Source organism: Pseudoliparis swirei, chromosome 17 (assembly GCF_029220125.1).
Source record: "Pseudoliparis swirei isolate HS2019 ecotype Mariana Trench chromosome 17, NWPU_hadal_v1, whole genome shotgun sequence".
NCBI classification, from domain to species: Eukaryota; Metazoa; Chordata; class Actinopteri; order Perciformes; family Liparidae; genus Pseudoliparis; species Pseudoliparis swirei.
The window spans coordinates 386,137-393,389 of record NC_079404.1 but is presented as its reverse complement, the minus strand read 5'-3'; the positions used below and the strand labels follow the sequence as shown (position 1 = coordinate 393,389).

The following is a 7,253-nucleotide window of genomic DNA, read 5'->3' as shown; positions in this document are numbered from 1 at the left end:
CTGCCTCCTCAATGAACACCGTGACCAAGGAGGGGAGGGAGGGAGGAAGGGAGGGAGGGAGGGAGGGAGGACCGAGGCCCGGGAGATGTGTAGGACCGCCTCCTCAATGAACACCGTGACCAAGGAGGTGAGGGAGGAAGGAAGGAAGGAAGGAAGGAAGGAGGGAGGGAGGGAGGGAGTGAGCGAGCGGCATGGGGGCGGGGCTTAGCAAAGGGTCAGCTGGAGGTTGTATTCATGGTTTCGATGAGGATCAAAGGCTTTCTGGACATATTTTAATTTGAACCATGTTTTTGTTTTCAGGACGAAGACGCAGAGAGAGAGCTGAGCGCCCTGCGGCCGGCACTCTGAGTGTGTGTGTGTGTGTGTTAATTCACTCTGTGAGTGGAGGGACTCTGCTTCACTGCATCATCGATCAGAAGCGTCCTCTAGTTTTAAATCTATATTCTATATCTTTATTATATTATCGGTACGATGGTGATAAATCTGTGAATCAAGTCACACTTTAGTAATCATGTCATTCAGTGTGTGTGTGACGGTTTCAGTCACTTCCATCTTCATGTGTGTCATTTGTTGTTCATTCAGTGGTGTTTCAGGGACTTCCCCCAATCCTTTTTGATTTTTGATCGTGTTTCTTTGATATCGTCGTGACCTCCTCGAGTCTTTTATTGTGAATGTTTTCCAACGCCACAGGAAGTGGAAACGCCATCCGACGGGCCTACGCCCAAAACGTCGCCTGCCAAGTTTAAACCTTTTTTAAAAATGGTTTAATTTGTATGAAAGGCTGTGATTACTCCACACACGCAGCTTCACTTTATATATACGGTATATGTATATATATATATATATATAATTATATATATTTGTATATACATATTTATGTATATATATATTTATATATATAATTATATATCTATATATTTAAATAGATTTATATATATAATTGTATATATTTATATATATATTTATTTGTATATATATACATATATATATGTATATATATATATATCATTATATATATATATTTTTAATTTATATATATTTATATATATATATATAATTATATTTATTTGTATATACATATTGACCTGATCTGACGGATGTTCAAATGCTTCACTTTATAAATATATATATTTGTCTCTTGTATTCCTAATTATGTAACTTTAGAGATGCATCCTTGTGTGAAAGCTTGCGGTTAGTTTCAGGGCTCCAGACTGCGACCAAATGGTCGCATTTTGCGCCTAAAATTAGACACAGTGCGAGTAAATTTTTAATCAACTCGCGCATGCGCGACCAGTAAATTAGCAGATTTCTTTTTTTTGTTATTAAATATTTTTGTTGCTTACAAACTTGTTCTACACTTCAGCCCACTATAGTTAGCGGTAATGCCTGAATGACTGGTTTGCTAACCGACATTAACTCCAGAAGAAGAAGAAAGGAGACGAAAACCGAAGAAGAAGAAGGCTGGCCTGTGTGTGAGAGGGGGGGGGGGGGGCACCGCAGCGGAGACGCAACGAGGGCGAGGGCCGCAGAGTGAGAGGTCAGAGGTCAGAGGGGATCCTCACCACCGAGCGGCGTCCCCGTCCCCCGAGTTGAATCTCTGGGTCAACTCAGCCGACTCTCACATGTCTGAGCCCCTATAGACTGATGCTCACGGTAAACGCATTCGACCGGGAGCGCGCGAGGGTTTTGATAACGTTAGCGGAAGGATTTAAGTGACAACATCCGGTTTTGCAAAGTTAGCGGAAAGAACCACGTGAAACAACATCCGTTTATCAAAATAAGATGTCGACAAATCATACACTAACATATAAAAGTAAACAATGAACTGATGTATCTTTATAGATAGTTTCTGAGATTTAGCTTAAATTATGCTAACATTAAAACATGTTTACTGTACCAAGGAAGAGTTTATAAAAATTAGTCAGTCTTTTGTATGTTAAGAAAAGTCCTGTATATAGATTTCCCCAAGAGTTCCAGGAAATGAATGATGCAGATGTGTTCCATACATATCTGAAATCCCCTACAATAGCAATCAAACAATTTTAATGTATCAATTAGGACATTTTTCAAAGTAAAAGTCCTAAATGTTTAAAGAAATCGGTAATTTCTTTAATGTTTGAGTTGCTTTATATATGTATTTCCTCATAGTCCTAGGCAATAATGCTACACAATAAATAGAATGCTTCAATCAACACCGTGATCGGTGATTGGTATTATCGGATCGGCAGATACTGATTTCAGTGATCGGTGATCGGTATTATCGGTGATCGGCAGATACTGATTTCAGTGATCGGTGATCGGTATTATCGGTGATCGGCAGATACTGATTTCAGTGATCGGTGATCGGCACCAAAAACCTGATCGGTGCATCTCTAGAAACCAACAAATGTTTTGATTGGCCACATCGAAGTGCAACATGCACATGCTCAAGGTATGTTTTCTCTTCAAATATGTTTAAACTCAATACAGTAACTTCTGAAGAGTTCTCTGTTGTGAATGTTTTGCAGTTCATGAAGGCAAACAGGCATAAGATTGTATATTGTCAAATTATTTATCAGTAATACAGTAAATGATGGGAAAACTTTGCAAGTCGATTTATAGTGTGTCAGGGTTTTCCTGCAGAGACAATTTGGCGCCTAAGCGTTTTCCCGAGCGCCTATGACAATCCGAGCGCCTAAGGCAAAAAAGTCTGCGATTAAAAACTACGAACTTCGATGTCGGCGCGCATCGCTCTGTCACTGAGCCGAGAATTGTTGACGGGGGTAGACGAAAATTACAGAGTGGCGGGTGGAGGTTTCACCCTGTTATAATAGTAGGGGAAACACTGGAGTTGATAAGCGTGTCTTCTTGTCTGATCAATACACAACTGTGAGGTGCGTGAATGGACCGAGCGGCCAGCTGCTGATCACTCACTCAACAGCTCGACCTGCACGAATAGATGGTGCAGCGCAAACATTTTTTGGGAGCACAAGACCCATTTTGACCCAGGAAAAACCCTGTGTGCGCCCCTAAATTTTCTGCTTGCGCCCCTAAAATTTTAAGTTAGGGGCCACTGTGCTCCTAGTAAAAAAAGTTAGTCTGGAGCCCTGAGTTTTGTTTACTCTTGTTTTGGAGATGGATTAATTTTGTATGTTTAAAGGCTACGGAAATTTAAAAAGTGTTTTTATTTATCAGTTTACAGATTTAAAAAAATTCTACCGGCACAACGAATGTATTTGATTTTCCTCAGAAGCCAGAAGCACACGTAGAAGATTCCTCACGTCTCACTACATGGAGATGCTGCTGGTTATTTGGGAGTTGTTCCTGATCCGATGTGAGGTCAAAGGTCAGGGATGTCTATGGGTACAGATTGTAATTTGTGAAATTGGGCTCTACAAATAAACTGAAGTGAATTGCTGTCAGTGAACTGAATGATTGATGGTGCAATAATGATCAAATCAACCTGTGCAGTCCCCGGTACACGGCGTCGCTGCAGTTGCTCCTGGGGTGAGTGTTACTTTCACGAGCTTTGATGTCTCTTGTCATGAAATGATTAGTTGAGATGTTGGGGCTCATAAACTGAAGTGACTTCATCCAGAGACGAGCAGCAGGCTGATGGTCACGGCTGCTCCTGAGGCCTCCAGCCAGAGAGCCTGACGGAGCAGCTGCTACACAACCAGAGTCACGAGACTCCTCCCTCTCAAGGAGAGCTCCCCTAGACGGAGTCACGAGACTCCTCCCTCTCAAGGAGAGCTCCCCTAGACGGAGTCACGAGACTCCTCCCTCTCAAGGAGAGCTCCCCTAGACGGAGTCACGAGACTCCTCCCTCTCAACCAGAGCTCACCTTGACGGAGTCACGAGACTCCTCCCTCTCAAGGAGAGCTCACCTAGACGGAGTCACGAGACTCCTCCCTCTCAAGGAGAGCTCCCCTAGACGGAGTCACGAGACTCCTCCCTCTCAACCAGAGCTCACCTTGACGGAGTCACGAGACTCCTCCCTCTCAAGGAGAGCTCCCCTAGACGGAGTCACGAGACTCCTCCCTCTCAACCAGAGCTCACCTAGATGGAGTCACGAGACTCCTCCCTCTCAAGGAGAGCTCCCCTAGACGGAGTCACGAGACTCCTCCCTCTCAACCAGAGCTCACCTTGACGGAGTCACGAGACTCCTCCCTCTCAAGGAGAGCTCACCTAGACGGAGTCACGAGACTCCTCCCTCTCAACCAGAGCTCACCTAGACGGAGTCACGAGACTCCTCCCTCTCAACCAGAGCTCACCTAGACGGAGTCACGAGACTCCTCCCTCTCAACCAGAGCTCACCTTGACGGAGTCACGAGACTCCTCCCTCTCAAGGAGAATTCACCTTGACGGAGTCACGAGACTCCTCCCTCTCAAGGAGAATTCACCTTGACGGAGTCACGAGACTCCTCCCTCTCAACCAGAGCTCACCTTGACGGAGTCACGAGACTCCTCCCTCTCAAGGAGAGCTCCCCTAGACGGAGTCACGAGACTCCTCCCTCTCAAGGAGAGCTCCCCTAGACGGAGTCACGAGACTCCTCCCTCTCAACCAGAGCTCACCTAGACGGAGTCACGAGACTCCTCCCTCTCAAGGAGAGCTCCCCTAGACGGAGTCACGAGACTCCTCCCTCTCAACCAGAGCTCACCTTGACGGAGTCACGAGACTCCTCCCTCTCAACCAGAGCTCACCTAGACGGAGTCACGAGACTCCTCCCTCTCAACCAGAGCTCACCTAGACGGAGTCACGAGACTCCTCCCTCTCAACCAGAGCTCACCTAGACGGAGTCACGAGACTCACGTGTGCTTTGTTGTTGTTGTTGTGGTCCTCGGCAATGCAAACACTTAAAGGAGTTTGATATTTTGTTGGTATCAGAAAATGGATACCCCTCTGTAGTGGGCATGATGGCCTATAACCCAGGTGCATGCTGGTCCTTTACCTACCTCTACATATAACCCAGGTGCATGCTGGTCCTTTACCTACCTCTACATATAACCCAGGTGCATGCTGGTCCTTTACCTACCTCTACATATAACCCAGGTGCATGCTGGTCCTTTACCTACCTCTACATAAAACCCAGGTGCATGCTGGTCCTTTACCTACCTCTACATATAACCCAGGTGCATGCTGGTCCTTTACCTACCTCTACATAAAACCCAGGTGCATGCTGGTCCTTTACCTACTCCTTCATATAACCCAGGTGCATGCTGGTCCTTTACCTACCTCTACATATAACCCAGGTGCATGCTGGTCCTTTACCTACCTCTACATATAACCCAGGTGCATGCTGGTCCTTTACCTACTCCTTCATATAACCCAGGTGCATGCTGGTCCTTTACCTACCTCTACATATAACCCAGGTGCATGCTGGTCCTTTACCTACCTCTACATAAAACCCAGGTACATGCTGGTCCTTTACCTACCTCTACATATAACCCAGGTGCATGCTGGTCCTTTACCTACCTCTACATAAAACCCAGGTGCATGCTGGTCCTTTACCTACCTCTACATATAACCCAGGTGCATGCTGGTCCTTTACCTACCTCTACATATAACCCAGGTGCATGCTGGTCCTTTACCTACCTCTACATATAACCCAGGTACATGCTGGTCCTTTACCTACCTCTACATATAACCCAGGTGCATGCTGGTCCTTTACCTACTCCTTCATATAACCCAGGTGCATGCTGGTCCTTTACCTACCTCTACATATAACCCAGGTGCATGCTGGTCCTTTACCTACCTCTACATATAACCCAGGTACATGCTGGTCCTTTACCTACCTCTACATATAACCCAGGTGCATGCTGGTCCTTTACCTACCTCTACATATAACCCAGGTGCATGCTGGTCCTTTACCTACTTCTACATATAACCCAGGTGCATGCTGGTCCTTTACCTACCTCTACATATAACCCAGGTGCATGCTGGTCCTTTACCTACTTCTACATATAACCCAGGTGCATGCTGGTCCTTTACCTACCTCTACATATAACCCAGGTGCATGCTGGTCCTTTACCTACTTCTACATATAACCCAGGTGCATGCTGGTCCTTTACCTACTCCTTCATATAACCCAGGTGCATGCTGGTCCTTTACCTACCTCTACATATAACCCAGGTGCATGCTGGTCCTTTACCTACCTCTACATATAACCCAGGTGCATGCTGGTCCTTTACCTACTCCTTCATATAACCCAGGTGCATGCTGGTCCTTTACCTACTCCTTCATATAACCCAGGTGCATGCTGGTCCTTTACCTACTCCTTCATATAACCCAGGTGCATGCTGGTCCTTTACCTACCTCTACATATAACCCAGGTGCATGCTGGTCCTTTACCTACCTCTACATATAACCCAGGTGCATGCTGGTCCTTTACCTACCTCTACATATAACCCAGGTGCATGCTGGTCCTTTACCTACCTCTACATAAAACCCAGGTGCATGCTGGTCCTTTACCTACTTCTACATATAACCCAGGTGCATGCTGGTCCTTTACCTACCTCTACATAAAACCCAGGTGCATGCTGGTCCTTTACCTACCTCTACATATAACCCAGGTGCATGCTGGTCCTTTACCTACCTCTACATATAACCCAGGTGCATGCTGGTCCTTTACCTACTCCTTCATATAACCCAGGTGCATGCTGGTCCTTTACCTACCTCTACATATAAACCAGGTGCATGCTGGTCCTTTACCTACCTCTACATATAACCCAGGTGCATGCTGGTCCTTTACCTACTCCTTCATATAACCCAGGTGCATGCTGGTCCTTTACCTACCTCTACATATAACCCAGGTGCATGCTGGTCCTTTACCTACCTCTACATATAACCCAGGTGCATGCTGGTCCTTTACCTACTCCTTCATATAACCCAGGTGCATGCTGGTCCTTTACCTACTCCTTCATATAACCCAGGTGCATGCTGGTCCTTTACCTACTCCTTCATATATAGATGTGCGCCGCAGAATGGTCGCACTGATGAGAGCTCCGCCAAAACTATCTAGCGTTTTTTTGTTGTTGTTACTGTTAGTTGTTTGTTACGTTAATGTTGCAGTGTCGTTAATTCAATATGACCAGCAGACACTTATGGAGATCAGATTTGCACTCGGAGAGGACTACTACAATAACTTTAATTCAACTTTCCGGAGTGCGAGTTCGGACTGCAGCGGGCTCTTTGTTGTTCCGCCGTCGGATATACCCACAAGACGGAGGAAGAAAAAACGAGGCCGACGTGCTGGAGCTCTGGTTCGGAATCG

General features: G+C 45.8%; 1 long non-coding RNA gene across 1 annotated transcript; it reads left to right on the top strand.

Annotated features, from left to right (window-relative positions):
- The first annotated feature begins 60 nt into the window (after positions 1-60).
- LOC130207140 (uncharacterized) lies at positions 61-500 on the top strand. Its single transcript, XR_008834239.1, has 2 exons — positions 61-127; positions 301-500. It is a non-coding gene; the product is annotated as an uncharacterized LOC130207140 (long non-coding RNA).
- The last annotated feature ends 6,753 nt before the right edge of the window (positions 501-7,253 follow it).